The 22,582-nt window shown below is 38.2% G+C and overlaps 1 protein-coding gene across 1 annotated transcript in view; it reads right to left on the minus strand.

Annotated features, from left to right (window-relative positions):
- LOC130915088 (myocyte-specific enhancer factor 2D homolog) overlaps positions 1–22,348 on the minus strand; it is a 221,684-nt gene extending 199,336 nt beyond the window's left edge. Inside the window, exons 1-2 of the mRNA XM_057834815.1 lie at positions 22,270–22,348; positions 21,624–21,831 (exon numbers count right to left, since the gene is read on the minus strand). The gene's annotated coding sequence lies outside the window, so the exon portion shown is untranslated. The remainder of the gene's footprint in view (positions 1–21,623; positions 21,832–22,269) is intronic.
- Between the last annotated feature and the right edge of the window lie 234 nt (positions 22,349–22,582).

A 22,582-nucleotide genomic window follows, 5' to 3' on the forward strand; every position in this document is an offset into this window, starting at 1 on the left:
TTTGAAATGGAACGAGACAGCCAGATTGTGTAATCCCCGGTGAAAACAAATGTAGTCTTCATTCAGTGTTTTTCATTTGCTCATCTGCTTGTACTCGCGAGCAGCCAAAGCCAGGTCGGTCATTTCCATTCTGGCTCGGAAGCGGGGTATTTAGAGCGATTCCGTCCGAGGCGGAGCGGATAAATTTAGCGCCGTGTACTGATTATTTTTAGCCAAAATCGACAACTGAGAGGGGATTACCGCTTTTTTTTTCTTCCCCTTTTTAATTTCCATGAATGTTTACGCAACACGGTGCGGACAGATGACAGCCAAGTGCATGAAATGAGCTCATCCCAGTGTAAACGATCCGGGAGAGTCCAGCAGCCGCTGACCTTTAGCGCGAGACTGAAGGCCGCTCGGTCGGCTGTCCGTTCAAGTGTGCTCTTGTGTCCGTTAATGTTCCGTTCAGTCCAAGAATTTCAGCGTTTAAGCTTGGACGCAACGTGACAGTTGGCATAGAGGATGAGGTTGAACTCAAAATGAAGGTTGAATCATTTAAAGCATGCTTCCAACAAGTAGTCCAGTACATTCATTTTCTTTGTTTTTGTTATTTATGGTTTAAGTTTTGGTGGAAAAGAGTCAACACCTCTTCTAGGACATACAGCGGGGCAAATAAGTATTTAGTCAACTACCAATTGAGCAAGTTCTCCTACTTGACAAGATTAGAGAGGCTTGTAATTGTCAACATGGGTAAACCTCAACCATGAGAGACAGAATGTGGAGAAAAGAAAACAGAAAATCACATTGTTTGATTTTTAAAGAATTTATTTCCAAATTAGAGTGGAAAATAAGTATTTGGTCACCTACAAACAAGCAAGATTTCTGGCTGTCGAAGTGGTCTAACTTCTTCTAACAAGGTCTAACGAGGCTCCACTCGTTACCTGTATTAATGGAACCTGTTTTAACTCATTATCAGTATAAAAGACACCTGTCCACAACCTCAGCCAGTCACACTCCAAACTCCACTATGGCCATTAACTGGAAATCAACTGAGGGAGCAATTATTAGAACATGGAAGACATACAAGACCACTGATAATTTCCCTCGATCTGGGGCTCCATGCAAAATCTCACCCCGTGGCGTCAAAATGATAACAAGAACGGCGACCAAAAATCCCAGAACCACACGGGGGGACCTAGTGAATGACTTACAGAGAGCTGGGACCACAGTAACAAAGGCTACTATCAGTAACACAATGCGCAGCCAGGGACTCAAATCCTGCACTGCCAAACGTGTCCCCCTTGCTGAAGCCAGTACACGTCCAGGCCCGTCTGCGGTTCACTAGAGCAGGGGTTCCCAACCTATTCCACTAAGGCACACTGTGGGTGCAGGATTTCATTCTTACCAAACAAGATGACAACACTTTTTCCCCAATCTGGTGTTTTACAAGTGCAATCAGTTGATTGCAGTCAGGTGTGGCTTGTTTTAGCAGAAGCCTCATTGGTTCAACTGTCTCTGCTGGATCGGCTGGAACAAAAACCAGGACCCACAGTGTGCCTTGAGGACTGGGTTGAAAACCCCTGCACTAGAGAGCATTTGGATGATCCAGAAGAGGACTGGGAGAATGTGTTATGGTCAGATGAAACCAAAATAGAACTTTTTGGTAGGAACACAGGTCCTCTCTCGAAAAAGAATACTGAATTGCATCCGAAGAACACCATACGCACTGTGAAGCATGGGGGTAGAAACATCATGCTTTGGGGTTGTTTTTCCGCAAAAGGACCTGGACGACTGATCTGTGTAAAGGAAAGAATGAATGGGGCCATGTATCGAGAGATTTTGAATGAAAATCTCCTTCCATCAGCAAGGGCATTGAAGATGAGACGTGGCTGGGTCAGCATGACAATGATCCCAAACACACAGCCAGGGCAACAAAGGAGTGGCTTCGTAAGAAGCATTTAAAGGTCCTGGAGTGGGCCAGCCAGTCTCCAGATCTCAACCCCATGGAAAATTTGTGGAGGGAGTTGAAAGTCTGTGTTGCCCAACGACAGACCCAAAACATCACTGCTCTAGAGGAGATCTGCATGGAGGAATGGGCCAATATATCAGCAACAGTGTGTGAAAAGCTTGTGAAGAGTTACAGGAAACGTTTGGCCTCCGTTATTGCCACCAAAGTGTACATAACAAAGTATTGAGATGAACTTTTGGTATTGACCAAATACTTATTTTCCACCATGATTTAAAAATCAAACAATGTGATTTTCTGGGTTTTTTTTCCACATTCTGTCTCTCATGGTTGAGGTTTACCCATGTTGACAATTACAGGCCTCTCTAATATTTTCAAGTGGGAGAACTTGCACAATTAGTGGTTGACTAAATACTTCTTTGCCCCACTGTATTTGGTTTTCAAAGGAGACAATTAATTAAAGTATCATTCCAAAACCGATTTTGAGGAAGTTGAGAAACCTCAAGTTGTTAAGTGATGCAATAGCTTGATGCTAAAATAGCCGCCGTCATGTTTGTTTGTGTGCATGACTTCTAGAGACTTTTTTTGTGGCTCTAGAGATGATAAGCATGCCTAACAAATTTCATTTGCCTAAGTTAATGTGGCTTGAGGGGCTGAATTTTTGAAAAATAAAAACTGAAGATGAAAAAGCAGGTTTTTTTGTGTTTCATTAGCTTGACGCTAAAATAGCCGCCTTTAGGTGTCATTTTCAGTATGGATTCATTCCAGAGACTTTTCCGTGGCCCTGCACGTTATAAGCATACCTACGAAATTTCATTTGGCTACGTGAATGTGGCTTCAGGGGCTGAATTTTTGAAAATTTAATTTTAAATGTAGGAAGCTCAAGTTGTTTCATGGTGAAATAGTTTGATGCTAAAATAGCCACCTTTCCGTGTCTTTTTGGGCATGGATTCTTGAGACTTTTTTGTGGGTCTAGAAATGATAATCATGCCTACCAAATTACATGTGGCTGAATGAAAGTTGCTTCAGGGGCTGATTTTTTGAAAAATAAAATTTGAAGTTGAGAAAGCTCAAGTTGTTCCGGGATGCGATAGCTTGGTGCTAAAATAGCCACCTTTCCGTGTCTTTTGGCCATGGATTGTTGAGACTTTATTGTGGCTCTAGAAATGATCAACATATCTACCAAATTTCATTTGGCTAAATGAAAGTGGCTTCAGGGGCTGATTTAAAAAAAATAATAATAAAATTTGATGTTGAGAAAGCTCAAGTTGGCTCATGTTGTGATAGCTTGATGCTAAAATAATCGCCTCTCTGTGTCTTTTTGGGTATTGCTTATATAGACTTTTTTGTGGCTCTACACTTAATAAACATGAATAAAAATTTCCCTTGGCTGTATAGATGTAGTTCCAGGGAGATGTAGTTCCAGGGAAAAATACAATTTGAAGTTGAGAAAGCTCAAGTTGCTTCGTGTTGTGATAGCTTGATGCTAAAATACCTGCCTTTATGAGTCTTTTTGGGCATGGATTCTGAGACTTTTCTGTGTCTCTACACATGATAAACATGCCTACCAAATTTCATTTGGCTAAGTGAATGTGGCTTCAGGCGCTGAATTTTTAAAAATTAAATTTGAAGTTGAGAAAACTCAGGATGTTAAGTGTTGCAATAGCTTGATGCTAAAATAGCCACCTTTCCGTGTCTTTTTGGGCTTAGATTGTTGAGACTTTATTGTGGCCCTAGAAATGATCAACTTATCTACCAAATTTCATTTGGCTAAATGAAAGTGGCTTTAGGGGCTAATTTTTTTGAGAAAAAATAAATTAGAAGTTGAGAAAGCTCAAGTTGTTTAGTGTTGCAATAGCTTGATGCTAAAATAGTCACCTTTATGTTTGTTAGTGGGCATGACTTCTAGAGACTTCTTTGTTGATGTACAGATGATAAACATGCCTACCAAATTTCATTTGGGTAAGTAAATGTGGCTTTGGGGGCTGAATTTTTACAAAATAAGATTTGATGTTTAGATAAGTGATGCAATTGCTTGATGCTAAGATAGACACCTTTAGGTGTCATTTTCGGCATAGAGTCCATAGACTTTTCCGTGGCTCTACACATGATAAATAGGCCTACCAAATTTCATTTTGCTAAGTTAATGTGGCTTAAGGGGCTGAATTTTTGAAAAATATAATTTGAAAGAGAGAAAGCTTATGTTGCTGAGTGTTGGGATAGCTTGATGCTAAAAAAGCCGCCTTTACGTGCCTATTTGGGCATGGCTTCTAGAGACATTTTTGTGCCTCTACACGTGATGAACATGCCTACCAAATTTCATGTGGCTATATGAATGTAGCTCCAGGGGCTGAATTTTTGAAGAATAAAATTTGAAGTTGCGAAAGCTCAAGTTATTTAGTGTTGCGATAGCTTGATGCTAACATAGCCACCTTTCTGTGTCTTTTTGGGCATGGATTCTTGAGACTTTTTTGTGCCTTTACACATGATGAACATGCCTACCAAATTTCATGTGGCTATATTTATGAGGCTTTAGGGGCTGAATTTTTGAAAAATAAATTTTGAAGTTGAGGAAGCTCCTATTGTTTAGTGTTGCGATAGCTTGATGCTAAAATAGCTGCCTTTACGTGCCTTTTTGGGCATGGCTTCTAGAGACTTATTTGTGCCTCAACACGTGATGAACATGCCTACCAAATTTCATCTGGCTGAGTGGGTTTTTCAAAACTTCAGGGGCTGAAGTTTTGAAACACAAAATTGAAATTGAGAAAGGTCAGGTTGTTTCGAGGTGAAATAGCTTGATGCTAAAATAGCCACCTTTCCGTGTCTTTTTGGGCATGGATTCTTGACTTTTTTGGGGCTCTACAAATGTTAAACATGCCTACCAAATTTCATTTGGCTAAATGAAGGTGGCTTCAGGGACTGATTTTTTGACAAATTTAATTTGAAGTTGAGAAAGCTCAAGTTGTTTATTGTTGCGATAGCTCGATGATAAAATAGCCGCCTTTACATGCGTTTTTGGGCATGGCTTCTAGAGACTTTTTTGTGCCTCTACATGTGATGAACATGCCCTCCATATTTCATGCGGCTATATGAATGTGGCTATATGAATGTGGCTCCATGGGGCTGAATTTTGAAAATACAATTTGAAGTTGATAAAGCTACAGTTGTTTATTGTTGCAATTGCTCAATGCTAAAATAGCCGCCTTTCTGTGACTTTTTGAGCATGGCTTCTAGAGACTTTTATGTGGCTGTACACATGATAAACATGCCTACCAAATTTCATTTGGCCAAGTGAATGTGGCTTGAGGGGCTGAATTTTTTTAAATACAATTTTACGTTGAGAAAGCTCAAGTTGTTTATTGTTGCGATAGCTTGATGCTAAAATAGCTGTCTGTCTGTGTCTTTTTGGGCATGGCTTCTAGAGACTTTTGTGGCTCAATTTTTTTATGTTCCCAACCCGATCACTTGATTATTCAAACTAACTAGTCCATAGATATAAATAAGTAGTCAATTATTGATAGCTGCAGCCCTAGTTAGCATTCCCTAGCAAACCCAAAAACTGACAAAAACTAACTGTAGCTCATTTGCATTGAGAAACAACACTCATAAACACAAATAACCAGTTAGTCCAAATCACGATGGACTTCAATGTGCTTTTTAAACACAGAAACATATATAATCATACATTCATCCCAGTGGCATTTGTTGGAGCACATTTATTTCTCTGAAGCGTGTTGCCGCGAAACCAAGACTAATTGCATCACATTGCAGCACTAAAAGAAAAAGCCCAAAGGACATTTAAATGATCCTTAAATCGTTAACAAAAAAGATTTTTTTTCAACCAAATAAAACAAGCATGGAATATGAGAACAACACCAGAGGCTGCCTGACAATTCCCTCAATGGGCGTTGATTAAATAAAGTTATCAAGGCTCTCGGGGGACATGCCAAAACACACACAAACACAATGCGTGGATATCTTTATAATTAATTGCTACAAATGTTTTGGACGTACGGAAAGCTGCTAATTGATTGCGCGGCAGTCGTTTTTTTTTTCTTTTTTCGAATGAACATTACCTTATTGTAACTCACAGTATCTTATTTTTTACGTTACTTTATTGATATGACGTGTTCTGTCCTCACTAAACGAGTAGTTCAGTTTGAAGTCCAGCAAACAAGGCAATTGTGATTTTTGAAGCTTTTGACTTCCTTCACTTTTGACAATTTGTAAAGCTGTAACACACATATGTACACTTATGTTCAAAAAGACACGGATTTTAACAATAAAACACTTGACACAAAACAATTGTTCAAACGTCCGTTTAGTCTGATGAAGATGTAAATTTAGTAGATTGAATTAGGCTAATTTGCCTAACAAAAATTGGTCGCTTAAATGCTACGAATGCGAACATATTTACAATGGCGTACGGATGCTATTTTTAGACCGTGACATTGCCATCCTAACGAGGAAGTGGGTCTTTATAGACACGCCCTTGCATACAATCCATGTTATTTCTGCTTGTTTTCTCCGGTAATCTTTCGGGGAAAAAAAGAACATGCCGATCAAACAGTGCTGTTCTGGATGTGTACAAACGACTCTAGACATTACGACATATGAAGGATGTTTTCTTCATACGTTTCTCGAAACCAAAAACTCGGAGAAAAAAATGAGAAGAATGGATCAACTTGTGTGGACAATTTCCATAACAAAAGTCGCTAGCTTAAATGCTAAAATGCGAACATATTTACAATAGCATACGGATGCTATTTTAGATCGTGACGTTGCCATCCTAACGCAGAAGTGGGTCATTATAGACACGCCCTCGCCATGTTATTTCTGCTTGTTTTGTCCGGTAATCTTTCAAAAAAAGGAACATGCCGATCAAACACTGCTGTTCTGGAACTTGTAGAAACGACTCTAGACATTACGACATATGAAGGATGTCTTCTTCATACTTTTCTCGAAACCAAAAACTCAGAGGAAAAAATGTGAAGATTGGATCAATTTGTGTGGACAATTTCCCTAACAAAAGTTGCTAGCTTAAATGCCACGAATGCGAACATATTTACAATAGCGCATGGATGCTATTTTTAGACCGTGACATCGCCATCCTAACGCAGAAGTTCGTCATTATAGACACGCCCTCGCATACAATCCATGTTATTTCTGCTTGTTTTCTCCGATAATCTTACAAAAAAAAGAACATGCCAATCAAACACTGCTGTTCTGGAACTTGTAGAAACGACTCTAAACATTACAACATATGAAGGATGTTTTCTTCATACACTTCTCGAAATCAAAAATGTGAAGAATGGATCATGGCTATCACCCCAGGAGGAAGCCTCTTCTGAAGACGGTACACAAGAAAGCCCACAAACAGTTTGCTCAAGACATGTCAACAAAGCACATGGATTACTGAACCCATTTCCTATGGTCTGATGAGACGGGCGGGGTTTCTTACAGTCTTCAGAAGAGGCCTCCTCCTGGGGGTGATAGCCATGCACACCAATTTGATGTAGAGTGCGGCGTATGGTCTGAGCACTAACAGGCTGAACCCCACCGCTTCAATCTCTGCAGCGATGCGGACAGCACTCCAGTAACAAGTCACATGACATTTTGGAGGGAAAATGGTCTGTAGGACCATGGCCCCCCAAAAAATGTTTACTACATATGAAATGTTAATGGCATCATGTTGCTGGCGTTAAACTGGTCTTTTGGACGTCCGCGCAAGTTGATCCATTCTTCTTGGAAGGAAAATGACAAGCAGTACTCAATTTGGACATCTAGAGATGTGCGTAGTTTCTAAGGGATGTACTCACTTTTTGTTGCCAGAGGTTTAAATTTTAATGGCTATATTTTGAGGTATTTTGGGGGGGGGGAATAAATTAACTCGATTATATAAGCTGCACACAGACCACTTTTATTTGTGTCAAAGTGTCATTTTGTCAGCGCTGTCCCATGAAATAAATATCTGCAGAAATGGGAGGGGAATACTCACTTTTGTGATAGACTGTATATTAGCTGAAACAACTTACATCCTTACGTGGGCCGAACCAGAGCGCAGCGATCCTTTACAGTGATACCTTGTTTTTCCCCGTTAATGGGGACCAGAACCCCCGCGATAAGTGAAAAACCGCGAAGTAGCGCCCCCCCAAAATTATGTTTTTTTGTTTATTTGTATTGTGTGTTCAATGTATTTATTCGGATTTAGCATTTGAAACCGATACATATAAGACTTTTTTTTCACTCCCCCCCCAAAAAAACTGTCCCACCGAATTTTTTTTAAACAAGAATAACATAGAAAAATGCTTGTCTTTATTAAATGCTTCATTGAGTGAGTCCACTCAAATCTGCTCAAGCTGCTGATTTACACACAGTGAGTTGCCACAGAAACTGTTTAACAAGCTAAACGATGATGGACACATGCGGCGCCTTGAAGTTTCGGCTTCAAAGCTTCCATGGCAAGATCAAACATCAAAAATACCGGAGCGTTGGCTCCCGCTAATTTGTCACGGTAAGTAATTTTCATTGCTAAGGGACACCTGGTTGTGCTGTAATGTAGCGCGGGGATTCTGGGATTGACAAACTCAAATCTAGCGTCATCGTTACCCTTGTTATGCTTGTTTTTGATACCTGTTGCTTGCTCTTGTGGGATTGTAATCAATAAATTTCATTTATTCTGCAATTTCTAATCAATAAACATTGTCTATTTTGCAAAAGTGTGCCTGTTACTGATTCACCGCGAACCTGGATATTTCGGAAAACAAACCCTAACGTCTGTCAATCATGTCAAACTTTAACAAGCAACTCCAGTGCACTGCCTGACCAAGAAAAACAGCAGGAGGGAGAGTGAGAGACTATGTAATCGAATCGGAAAAGTGCTATAAAATACAGCATTCATTCAGTTATTTTTTTAATTAAAAAAAAAAAAAAATCAGCGATGGACTGAAGGCGCGAGTGATCATTGTATACTGCTCCTCAGTCATACAAGGCGACAGTCGAACCAGACTCAACGCTACCACCAGAGGGCAGTGTATCCTCCATCATTAAACAAAATACAATACCTTTGGACCATTTGGATAGTTATTTTGAGATTTAAGGGTACTTAAAGGGTTAATTCCGAATTACAGTGCCTTGCAAAAGTATTCGGCCCCTTTGAACCTTGCAACCTTTCGCCACATTTCAGGCTTCAAGCATAAAGATTTAAAATTTTAATTTTTTGTCAAGAATCAACAACAAGTGGGACACAATCGTGAAGTGGAACAAAATTTATTGGATAATTTAAACTTTTTTAACAAATAAAAAACTGAAAAGTGGGGCGTGCAATATTATTCGGCCCCCTTGCGTTAATACTTTGTAACGCCACCTTTTGCTCCAATCACAGCTGCAAGTCGCTTGGGGTATGTTTCTATCAGTTTTACACATCGAGAGACTGACATTCTTGCCCATTCTTCCTTGCAAAACAGCTCGAGCCCAGTGAGGTTGGATGGAGAGTGTTTGTGAACAGCAGTCTTCAGCTCTTTCCACAGATTCTCGATTGGATTCAGGTCTGGACTTTGACTTGGCCATTCTAACACCTGGATACGTTTATTTTTGAACCATTCCATTGTAGATTTGGCTTTATGTTTTGGATCATTGTCCTGTTGGAAGATAAATCTCCGTCCCAGTCTCAGGTCTTGTGCAGATACCAACAGGTTTTCTTCCAGAATGTTCCTGTATTTGGCTGCATCCATCTTCCCATCAATTTTAACCATCTTCCCTGTCCCATCTGAAGAAAAGCAGGCCCAAACCATGATGCTGCCACCACCATGTTTGACAGTGGGGATGGTGTGTTCAGGGTGATGAGCTGTGTTGCTTTTACGCCAAACATATCGTTTTGCATTGTGGCCAAAAAGTTAAATTTTGGTTTCATCTAACCAGAGCACCTTCTTCCACATGTTTGGTGTGTCTCCCAGGTGCCTTGTGGCAAACTTTAAACGAGACTTTTTATGGATATCTTTGAGAAATGGCTTTCTTCTTGTCACTCTTCCATAAAGGCCAGATTTGTGCAGTGTACAACTGATTGTTGTCCTATGGACAGACTCTCCCACCTCAGCTGTAGATCTCTGCAGTTCATCCAGAGTGATCATGGGCCTCTTGGCTGCATCTCTGATCAGTTTTCTCCTTGTTTGAGAAGAAAGTTTGGAAGGACGGCCGGGTCTTGGTAGATTTGCAGTGGTCTGATGCTCCTTCCATTTCAATATGATGGCTTGCACAGTGCTCCTTGAAATGTTTAAAGCTTGGAAAAACTTTTTATATCCAAATCCGGCTTTAAACTTCTCCACAACAGTTTCTCGGACCTGCCTGATGTGTTCCTTGGTTTTCATAATGATTTCTGCACTTTAAACAGAACCCTGAGACTGTCACAGAGCAGGTGCATTTATACGGAGACTTGATTACACACTGGTGGATTCTATTTATCATCATCGGTCATTTAGGACAACATTGGATCATTCAGAGATCCTCACTGAACTTCTGGAGTGAGTTTGCTGCACTGAAAGTAAAGGGGCCGAATAATATTGCACGTCCCACTTTTCAGTTTTTTATTTGTTAAAAAAGTTTAAATTATCCAATAAATGTTGTTCCACTTCACGATTGTGTCCCACTTGTTGTTGATTTTTGACAAAAAGATTAAATTTCATATCTTTATGTTTGAAGCCTGAAATGTGGCGAAAGGTTGCAAGATTCAAGGGGGCCGAATACTTTTGCAAGGCACTGTATGCAGAAATTCGGGTTACGTGGCCACTTTAGGAAGCTAATTCGTTCGTAACCTGGGACTATCTGTATATTGAAAAGGTGATATATCGCGATATTTTGTAGACAAAAAGGTTATCGATACCCATTGATGGCGCTAGACGTCCATGGCTTTTTGACTGAGAATATTCATATACTTATCCTTTTATCCAACCTTTTAATTATATTTGTTTAAATGTAAATGTTTTTTCCAATTAATCTAACAACTGGAACAGCAACTGAAGAAATAATTAACACAGAACATGAACTTAGAATGTTATCTGTACTGCCGCCATGCATGCTAGGAGGCATGCTTTGATCATAGTTTTTTTTTACTTTTTGAGATTTTTTTTTTTTTATCTTTTGAATTCATTCATTGCCATTAACAGTAAAATGGAGATTATTTACAGTTTTTCCATGTTTCTTTTTTATCTTTAATATTTTTGATGTCATTTTTTTTTTTTTTTAGCTATTTAATAATGTATGTAATAATGGATTGGACGCCAACGGCATCCAATGAGTTGGAGAAAAAAAAATATTCAACATACCTTAAGTTAATTTGAAGTATTTTTATCTTAATTCTTGATAAGTATATAAATGCAAATGATAGTTGTCATAATAATTTTTTGTATTATTTTGCAAATCGTATTTTCTCGCAAGAAATATACATTTTAGTGCAGTATTTTTGTTTTTATATAATTGAAATATTTTATAAGTTTTTTTTAATTTGTCAAATATTTTGTTATTTTCTGTAATATTTGGTGTTTCTCTAAATATTTTATAAGTTTTTCATCCACCATTTTATTTTTTCCTCATCTAAGATTATTATTTTATTATTTTTGTCCATTTTTCTTGTGCCATTTTCCTATTCCCCGCTCAATATGTTTAATGTAATACATTTTTATTTGTATCTTTTTTTTCAACAACCAGCCAAAATAAGGCTATGAGGTGACGACATCTGTTTTGACTTCTACTCAGACATGAACAACGGTTTGGTCCTTCCTGTTCAAAAACAGAGCGAATGGGTGGAAAAGTAGGAAGAAGCAGCGTGGGTGTATTTACAGAACCTGCGGACAACACATGTTGACCTGGCAGGACGCTCCTCCGCCGCGGGCAGAAAAGGTAAGCGGCCAAAGCGGCGTGACGGCTGGGCCAGATGCCAGCCTGACAGCTTTGGACAACCACAGCACGTTAGCAATGCTCCATCGTGGCTTCTAGTATGCCAGAATAAAGCACTCGCGGCGGATTTTTCTTTTTTTTTGTCAGCAGAGTCGACACACTTCTGTTTCATTATTGTTTTACAATGATAGTTTTGGGGTGTTTACTTGCTCTTTTGGGGCTTCAGATCAGAGGATGTTGTAATTGTTTGTCAACTGCAGGTTTGCGAAGCCATTTGAGACATTAGTTGTGATAAAGGGTTGTTTTCTTCGGTTCAATATAAAAATGAATGTGACTTGTGACTAAATGTGACATTTGGGACTAGCGGTGGGAACTTCTGGGTAGCTTACGATACAATATGATTTTTGATACAAGGCTCACAATAACGATCTCACAATATGGCGATACGAGAATTATCGTAATAAGGGTCAGGAAATCATTCTACGATATACACTTTATTGAGTTTTGGTCAATTGCTGTTGATTCTGGGGTATTTGGGTTACTGATCAGAAAGTGAACAAGATGTGACTCAAACTAAACAGAAAATGACCTTTAAATGGCCTAAAATGAACATGAAGTGACCCATAAATGCCTCCAAAACTGTGAAGACTGGCTGCGAATGCTCTGTTTCTATACTATTGACGGCACTAGAAGTCCAATCTATTTTTGACCCTCCCAGTCTAAATAAATTGGACATTTAGTGCCGTAAAAGCATTCCAAAGAGCTAACACAGACACTATTCTAGTGGAAGACTTCAGTACCAACCCGTTTGTTGCGTAGTCCCCGGGTTACAAACGAGCTCCATTCCTACGCTGGCGACGTAACCCGGATTTGCGTGTAAATCGGAATTAATCCTTAAAGTAAATTTCCAAATAACAATCCAAAAAGTCCATAAATAACAATCCAAAAAGTCCAAATGTATTATATTTTGTTTAATAATGGAGGATAAACTGCCCTCTGGTGGCAGCGTTGGGTCTGGCTGGACTGTCGCCTTGTAAGACTGAGGAACAGACTCATCTGGTATGGATAAAGGATAGCTGCGCTCTGGTTTGGCCCACATAAGGCTGTAAGTTGTTTCAGCTAATATATGTTTGTGTATGCATATTTAATTAAGTTCAGAGCTACAGTTTGTGGAGTTATGTGTGAGCGATTTGCTATGAGAATTGTAAATACGTTAGCATTCGTAGCAGTTAAGCTAGAGGACTTTCATCAGGAAAATTAGGCTGATTTAATGTACTAAATTTATATATTGATCAGACTAGATGGATGTTTAAACAACATTTGTTTTGTGTCAATTGTATTATTTTTAAAAATGAGTATCATTTTGACCTGACCGTATGTGCGCGCATCATGCCTACTGCCTGAAAGCTGAGTTCAAGCTAGGCGCTGACGCTAATGCACAGCTACATCGCCGCCATAGCTGCCCGCCTCTCTCGGTCTTTGCTGATGTAATTGCTGCTTGAATTCTGATTTGGGAGACTTGACAGTTCAGACAGCAGCCACATTCTAGAAAAATGTGGCCCAGATCAGATTTTAACCACATACGAAAGTGACCCAGATAGAATTTGGAATGGTCCACTTCTATGCAACTTGTCCCATTCAGACCGTCAAGTTAATGCCTCACTCGAGTCAGAAAAACACGAAAAAAAAAACAATCAGATTTGTGAATTAAGACCTGCGGTATGAACCTTGCCTAATTCGCACAGAACACAAACTTTGAATGTTATATACATCTGTACCACCGCAATGCATGCTGGGAGGCAAGTTGGACGACAACAGCGTTGACAGCAGGTGGCTTGTCTGTGTCCCCTAAGGAAGCAGTGATGCCAAATGAAGCTTCTTAAAGTAATAAAGCTTCAACGCTTCATGGTGGTTCATTTGCTCTCAAGTGGTCTTGAGCCCTAAGAGGCAAACAGTGTTGAGAATTCTATGGCTGTTTGTTTAAAAAATGAGATGAATGTGCTTGTGTTACTCTAAGAATAATTTGTTATTCAATTTTCTATTTAGACATGATAGCTTTCCCACAGGGTTTGCCTTCAAATGATTTGTTTTCTTTCTTTCTTTCACAGCACGAAATCCACAAATTGTAACAAACCCGGCAATCATCGTTGTGTTTTTTCACTGTAGTCTGTACTGCATTTGTATTGACTATTGACTACACGTTGATTTTTGCTTGTATTTCATGGGGGGGACAGATGTGAAATTGTAACAACAATAAAAAAAAAAATGTCCCAAAAAAAACGTGGCTGTACGTTTGTCGGTGCTGGTCAGGAACACAAAAGCACATTAGTGGCGCTGAGCTCATAAGTTATCTGGCGCTTAAGCCCGCTTTTACCCGATAAGTCTCGCTATAATACTTGCAACTGTGTGCCTTGGGACAGCATTTGCCTCAAAAAAGTATGTGATGTTCAGCATTAGGGATTTAACAATATACTACAATACTTGTATCTAGGGCTGCAGCTATCGAATATTTTAGTAATCGAGTAATCGACTGAAAATTCTATCGATTAATCAAGTAATCGGATAAAACAAATATATTTTTAGGTGAAGAGCAATTATAAATATACATGAGAAAACAAGACATTTTATCTAATCTTGAACCATTTTCAGTCAATCAATGTCTTTATTTTCGATGTATATTGTTGAGAACAGCCAACAATTGCATCTCAGATGTAACTAGAATTAAAAAAAAGACAAATTCACTGCTTTCACTCAAAAAACCTTTAGATCTTATTAAAAAATATATACATACATATATATATATATATATATATATACCTAAAAATGTCGTTACGCTTGATAACACACATCACTTAAAAGATTTTTTCCCACGTGTTTCAATTGAAAAGCCATTTTTAAGTTCTAGTTAAGTTTTAAGTTAGTCTAAACTGTAAGTCCTGATAGGATTTTGAGTTTTTGCAGTGTTCAAAATAAATGTATGATACAAGCTGTATTGGAGCACATTAGGGACCAGTGCTACTTGGTGTTTTATCCAGCAATGACTACTAAGCTAAAATTGATAGTTAGCATTATTGAGTTTTTATTTTACACCCTTATCACTCCACAAAGCTATGTTATGTTAAAGCCTGTATGTAAGACACATTAGCCACGCATCGAAAGTGGTCATAATTAATAGAAACCTAGCCCTCTGCAGGGCTAACGTTACGTGAGCTAGTGACTCAGACAGTAACGTTAATCTTATTTATTAGCGCTTAGCGCTCTTTATTAGCGCTTAGCGCTCTACTGCTTTAATATGGCGGCTGTTTTTTAACGCTGCCCAGACGTGGCCGAGTCTGTCATTTTGCATCTAGTTCAACACACATGTGATCTCTCTGAGACTCATCAGATGATACCTGCTACCAACTTAACATCATGCGGGCTAGTTTTTAGCAACGTCGGCGTAGTTTGGAGCGGCTGTCGGCTGCGGAAATGTTTAAAAAAAAATTTTTTTATTGCTTCTTCCTCTACGCACGTGACGTCAGCACGTTGTCCCGCATTAAAAGTAGTCCGAGTGAAACGTGATGCTTCGAGCTGTCAAAATAAACGATTACTGGAGGTGAATAAAATTACTCGGATCAATTTTTAAACTCGAGTTACTCGAGTTCGAGTATTCGTTTCAGCTCTACTTGTATCCCTGTAGTTTATCGATACAGTGCCCTCCATAATTATTGGCACCCTTGAAAAAGCTTCTAACATATTTTTTTTTTTAATTCAAATAATATGGGACCTTAATGGAAAAAAAAAGAGAAAAACTCAACCTTCAATACAAGTGCATTCATTCAGTGGGGGAAAAAAAATCCCACATAAAGAAAAAATTATTTGACATCAAATAATGTGTGTCACAATTATTAGCACCCATGGTGTTAATACTTTGTCCAAAGGCCCTGGGAACCTTGTTAGGGTGCATGGCATCATGAATGCTTTGAAATACCAGGACATTTTAAATCAAAATCTGTTGCCCTCTGCCCCAAAGCTGAAGATGGGTCGTCACTGGGTCTTTCAGCAAGGCAATGACCCAAAACATATGGCCAAATCTACACAGAAATGGTTCACCAGACACAAAATCAAGCTCCTCCCATGGCCATCTCGGTCCCCAGACCTTGTTTTGTTGGCAAAAGGGGTTGTACAAAGTGTTAACACCAGGGGTGCTAATAACTGTGACACACATTATTTGATGTCAAATATTTTTTTCTTTATGTGGGATTTTTCCCCACTGAATGAATGCACTTGTGTTGAAGGTTGGATTTTTCTCTCTTTTTTTCCATTAAGGTCCCATATTATTTGAATTTAAAAAAAAATATTAGAAGCTAAAAAACACAACTTTTTCAGGGGTGCCAATAATTATGGAGGGCACTGTATATGAGTCTCCATAACCAGCGGGATCAAAAAATTTTAAGTCGTTCCATAATAAAATCCCAATTAATTATTTTTTTATACAAGTATAACCAAACTTAAAATATCTATATAATTATCAAATTTTATGCTAGATGCACAAAAATTACCAAATGCAGAGATAATCACCTATATTTTCAGGATCAATAGCAATATTTAACATATCATATTAGGTTTTTCCCCCAAAATAGTTTTCAACAGCTAATAAATAACTCATTTTTGACACAAGAAACTTAATACTTAAGAAAAGCATGCAGCATCTTACTTTTACTCAAAAAAAGCAAAATTAGCATTTTTCTATTTACAATCACAATTTACTTAGGTTGAATTCCGCTATTGTGTCGAGATACAAAATCCAACATGGCAGCCGACATGAAACAAAGAGCATTTTAAGTTGAAAATTCCTGTCAATTAATGCTTAAATCCCAGAATTTCTATAAATATAAATGTAAAACAGTCTAGATTATTGGTTAAAAGCAAAAAACGGGCAGTTATCGTTCATTTTACGTAAATATTTCAAGCCAAAGTTACGGTATTGTGTAATCCAACATGGCGGTCGTCACGAAACAAATAGCTTTTTAAGTTGAAAATTCTTGTCAATAAATCCTTTAATCGCGGAATTTCTACAGACCTGAATGTAAAACAGTCAAGATTCTTGGTTAAAAGCAAAAAAGGGCAGTTATCGTTCATTTTACGTAAATATTTCAAGCCAAAATTACGGTATTGTGTAATACAACATGGCGGCCATCACGAAACAAAGAGCTTTTTAAGTTGAAAATTTTTGTCTATAAATGCTTACATCGCATAATTTGTATGATTTGTTTGAATTCCACTATTGTGTCGAGATACAAAATCCAACATGGCGGCCGACACGAAACAAAGAGCATTTTAAGTTAAAAATTCCTGTCAATTAATGCTTAAATCCCAGAATTTCTATAAATATAAATGTAAAACAGTCTAGTTTCTTGGTTAAAAGCAAAAAACGGGCAGTTATCGTTCATTTTACGTAAATATTTCAAGCCAAAGTTACGGTATTGTGTAATCCAACATGGCGGTCGTCACGAAACAAATAGCTTTTTAAGTTGAAAATTCTTGTCAATAAATCCTTAAATCGCGTAATTTCTATAGATATGAACGTAAACCAGTTTAGATTTTTGGTTGAGAGCAAAAAAGGGCAGTTATCGTTCATTTTACGTAAATATTTCAAGCCAAAGTTACGGTATTGTGTAATCCAGCATGGCGGTCGTCACGAAACAAATAGCTTTTTAAGTTGAAAATTCTTGTCAATAAATCCTTAAATCGCATAATATCTATAGATATGAACGTAAACCAGTTTAGATTTTTGGTTTAGAGCAAAAAAGGGCAGTTATCGTTCATTTTACGTAAATATTTCAAGCCAAAGTTACGGTATTGTGTAATCCAGCATGGCGGTCGTCACAAAACAAAGAGCTTTTCAAGTTGAAAATCTTGTATATAAATGCTTACATCGCGTAATTTCTATAGGTATGAACGTAAAACAGTCTAGATTCTTGATTAAAAGCAAAAAACGGGCAGTTATCTTTCATTTTACGTAAATATTTCAAGCCAAAATTACGGTATTGTGTAATACAACATGGCGGCCATCACGAAACAAAGAGCTTTTTAAGTTGAAAATTCTTATCTATAAATGCTTACATCGCATAATTTCTATAGATATGAACGTAAAACAGTCTAGATTCTTGGTTAAAAGCAAAAAAACGGACAGTAATCTTTCATTTTACGTAAATATTTCAGGCCAAAGTTACGGTATTGTGTAATCTAACATGGCGGCCGTTACGAAACAAAGTTTTTTAAGTTGAAAATTCTTGTCAATAAATCCTTAAATTGCATAATTTCTACAGATATGAACGTATACCAGTCTTGACTTTTGGTTGAAAGCAAAAAAGGGCAGTTATCATTCATTTTACGTAAGTATTTCAAGCCAAAGTTACGGTATTGTGTAATCCAACATGGCGGTTGTCACGAAACCGAGCTTTTTAAGTAGAAAATTCTTGTCAATAAATCTTAAATCGCGGAATTTCTACAGATATGAATGTAAAACAGTCTAGATTCTTGGTTAGAAGCAAAAAAGGTCAGTTATTTATATTTATATTAATTATATATGTTCATTTGCGTAAATATCAAGCAAAAGTTACACTAATTTTATCCATTGCTTTTTTTCACAATGTTTCAAAGTGCTAGCCTGGTGCTATTCAATATTATATTTACCTTGAATCCTCCACCAAATAACACTTGAGACACTCCTGCCTGCTTGTATGCACTAAAACCTTCGTCCTGTTTCCACCTAAATCTCGCTTTAGAACGCAGCGTGTGTTTGGGTTGATCAAAGTGAAAGCCAACTCAACGTTCTGCTTGAGTCGGCCCCCTACTGGAAGGCGTGGCGCAATGTCTGTGGGAGCTGTCTTTTCAACTGATGGTGGAGTCTATGCTCGAACATTTAGTTTATTGCTTTTTAAAGCCTGAATTTTGGAAAAAAATCAATTTAATGACTTTTAATTCTTTTTAATAACCCGCATAAACCCTGTATTAAATGCGGGGAAAATGTATATTTTTTCAACAAATGTGGCATCGGTACAGCATCGAATGATACCACGCTGCCGGAATCGGAATCCGTATCGGAAGCCCAAAAAATATCGGTGTATACTGTACAACTCCAAAAATTCATCCAAGACAATCACCATAAAGACTGGCCAACCACCACATTGTGGCAGTAGGCGTCACCTGGCTAAAGAAGCAGAAGAGCCGGAATTCCACATCGGCATCCAGCAGCAAAATTCTTTCCGGCTCGGGAGGAGGAAATGAGAAGTTTGATGACACTCTCTCCTCCTGGGAGAAATGCAATTACGCCACGTAATGAGAGCGCCAACAGCGGGCGGAAATGGGGCTCGGCTCAAAAAGACGCTTTACCCAGCCGGATTTTGACACAAAGCGTGGACTGTGATGGACTTGCGAGCGCCGTAAATCTAGCGTTTTAACACGGCGAGTCGATGCACGTCGTCGTAAAGGTGTCGGCGAGCGCCGCCGTGTGATGGATGAGCGCCTTTTGCTACTGTATAGCGTAACAAGACAACACTGACGCTGAGGTGAGGAAAAACTGGGAACTTATATGAAATTTCAGAAATAAACTTCATGAACTCCTTCAAAATCGATGTGAAAAGTCATCAAACGGAACCAGAAAAATTGAGTGTTGTCATTAGCAAGGCTGCGAGCGGGACAAAATGGCTCTCTGTAAATAATAAGGTATAAATAATTAAATGTAAAATAATTAGGACTTATATATAAATACAGAATCATGACTAATAAATAATAAATACAACAAAAGAATTCTAATAAAAATGAACTCAAATATTTTAATAAATTAAATTTAATATTCATAAAATATTTGAAAAAATAAATTAAAAATCCCAAAAAACATAACAATCATTATAAAAATAACAATTCGAATTAAATTTTGCTGCTTAGAATATGTGACGTTGCAATGGTTTGTTTTGAAAGTGTCTGCAGTGAGTTTTATTGAGTTGATTGGTTATACTGCCCTCTCGTCTGCTTCATTTCACATGGCTGAATACAGCTGCACCCTGTTAAGACCACCATAAGCTAAGTTTTTGTTTTAGCCACTGTTATTTTTAATGCATTCGTAATTTAGTTTGAAGGTATATTTAGCCCATTTTTGTGGGAATATGTGTGTGAACCATTTGTTAAGTGCATTGTAAAAAAATATTAAAAATGTTAGTATTTTATAGCATTTAAGCTAGTAGACCTTTGCTATGTAAATTAGCCAATTGTTCTTTTGTTGTACATAGATCCTTGTTTATTTATTTATTTTATACCATTTGAGGCTAAGCTCAGGTATTTAAATTTTTTACGTTCCTCATCCGATTACTCGATTATTCGAACTAACTAGTTCATCGATTAATCGACTGCTAAAATAATCGATAACTGCAGCCTTACAGAATAATGTGTTATATATTTACGTATAGAAATAAAAATATATATATAAAGGTAAACACATTAATATTCATTCATTTTCCGAGCCGCTTATCCTCACGAGGGTCACGGGGGTGCTGGAGCCAATCCCAGCTAACTATGAGCAGTAGGTCGGTTGCCAGCCAATCGCAGAGCTACATTATTATTATTAAAAGTAATAATAAAATACAGTAAAAGTACAGTAAATTACAAAAACATTAAAAATTATATAAATATTTCATAACATTTGATATAACAAACAACAAAATAGAAAATATTACCTAAATAGTTAAGTAATAATCAATCATATTATTTAAGAAAAATAAAGAATACAGAAAAGTTGCATAAAAGATGTTGAAACATCATAAACAACATTGTTTATGTCTTAGGTAGCTAACATAAGTGTTCCATAAGACGTATAAATACATCTTTGGTTGGGAATGAGATAATAATGAATACATGATATGCAGAAAATAAATAAAATATTGACAGTTTAATAACTGATAATTCAGACTGAGAAGGAGTTGATGTGGTTACACTACAGACTAGTGGTAAATAAGTCAAATAATTTTCTTTATCTTTGTGCCGCTTTGAGTCAGGTGACACTAAAGCCAAAATCCTTCATTCATTCATTCGCTGCCAACCCTCCCACAACAACCTAATTGGCCGTCTACCGCCATCATTGAGTTCAAAAATTTAAAAAATTCTTCCTCTGTCCGAGATGCACCTTCCCACTAATTAGTTTATCATTAATAGACGTCCAATCCATTTGGAGAGGGAGGGTTGGCTTCCATAGACGACTTAACTCATTCAGTGCCATTGATTGTCAACAGCAGCCAATGAGTTCACTGCCAGTAACTGCATAAAACTATCATAATGTAACCTTCATTGACTGTTTTCTCATCAAAAATTGGGGGACGCCACTGTCAACACGCCAAAACGACTCATCTTCAACCTAAACATAAAAAACCCAAAGAAAAAGCCAAATAATCACAATTAATACGTATAAGTTTGACTTTTTAATGCTTATTTAAAGCTAGAATTCCCCCCAATGTTGATATATGTTGAGTAACACTCTATAAGTACCCAAACAAAAAATATATATATTTTTTTCACACAAAAAATACACTTTTAAACTACAAATAACACGAAAATAAACAAACTCCAGGACTACCGTGTTGTTATGTCCATGCTGAAAGCAGAAGTTATATAAAGCAAAAGCAAAACTAACTACCTATCCGGCTCCATCCTCAAGCTTTTCACTGACATTCCTAAGCAGCGGACACACACGCAAGATCACCCCGAAAAAGATGATAGGAACCCGGCCACGAGCTGCAGTCAAGACACCTACCGGCCCAAAGGAGCATCCGCATCCGGCGGATGAGGCGAGCGAGGTCTTGGTCCGTCCACCGCCCGATCAAAGCGTTCCAAATCTCGGATGCCGACTGCGCTTCGTCCACCCGGCTGCTAACGATCAAATTGTCCCCGACTTGAAGCGCGGCGTAACTATTTAGTTACACTGCAAATGGAGCCGAGGCTCGTCCGGAGGAGGCGTCGCGCTGTGAAGGACATAGACTTTAAACCAATAGGAGTGAAGCTTCCGCGTCGTAAGGGCCAATCAGGTGGCGGCCGAGAGGTCGATCAAAAAGTGAGAAATTCAAATAGGCGGGACTTTACGCCACCCTCTCATCGGCTTGTATCCCTCCGCTTGCTTTGAGTCTCACGCTGTCCCAACATTTCACCGGCTAATCTAACTTACTTACAATAAATGTCAGCTTGAATTACCACAAAATTCCTCGAAAATACTGTCAATGCTGCCGATAAACTGTTTGACATTGAGTTGTGCACTCTTGACATAGCTGTTTAACAGTAGCGATAGCGACTCCACTGATATCCGTGATTTATTGACACTCTCTCCGTTTTCAGTCAGTTCACACTTTAAATAATAAAGTTCAAACAAAATGTTATTAATGTTGCTAACGAGCTGTTAAATTTACCTTTTCCCGGCTGTGACAAGAGCACGAGCAAGAAGTATACAGACTACTGTTCTACTTTGTGAGGTTGTCGCGGATGAACACCATGTTTACAGTGAGGAAGGCGGGGGAAGATGACGTCAGAGGTAAGGGAGGGAAGGTGGCGTGCGCTCGTGACAGGCTAGCACGTGCGATCACCCATTTATTAGAAAGTATATTATTTTGAAATTTGACTTGTGGGAATACTTGGTTAAGCAGGAAGTAAATATGCGCAATGACGTAATTTCATACATGCGTGCCATTTTCTGCAGTCACTCGCTGGCTGCCATTGACGGTG

Source organism: Corythoichthys intestinalis, chromosome 4 (genome assembly GCF_030265065.1).
Source record: "Corythoichthys intestinalis isolate RoL2023-P3 chromosome 4, ASM3026506v1, whole genome shotgun sequence".
Lineage (NCBI taxonomy): Eukaryota > Metazoa > Chordata > Actinopteri > Syngnathiformes > Syngnathidae > Corythoichthys > Corythoichthys intestinalis.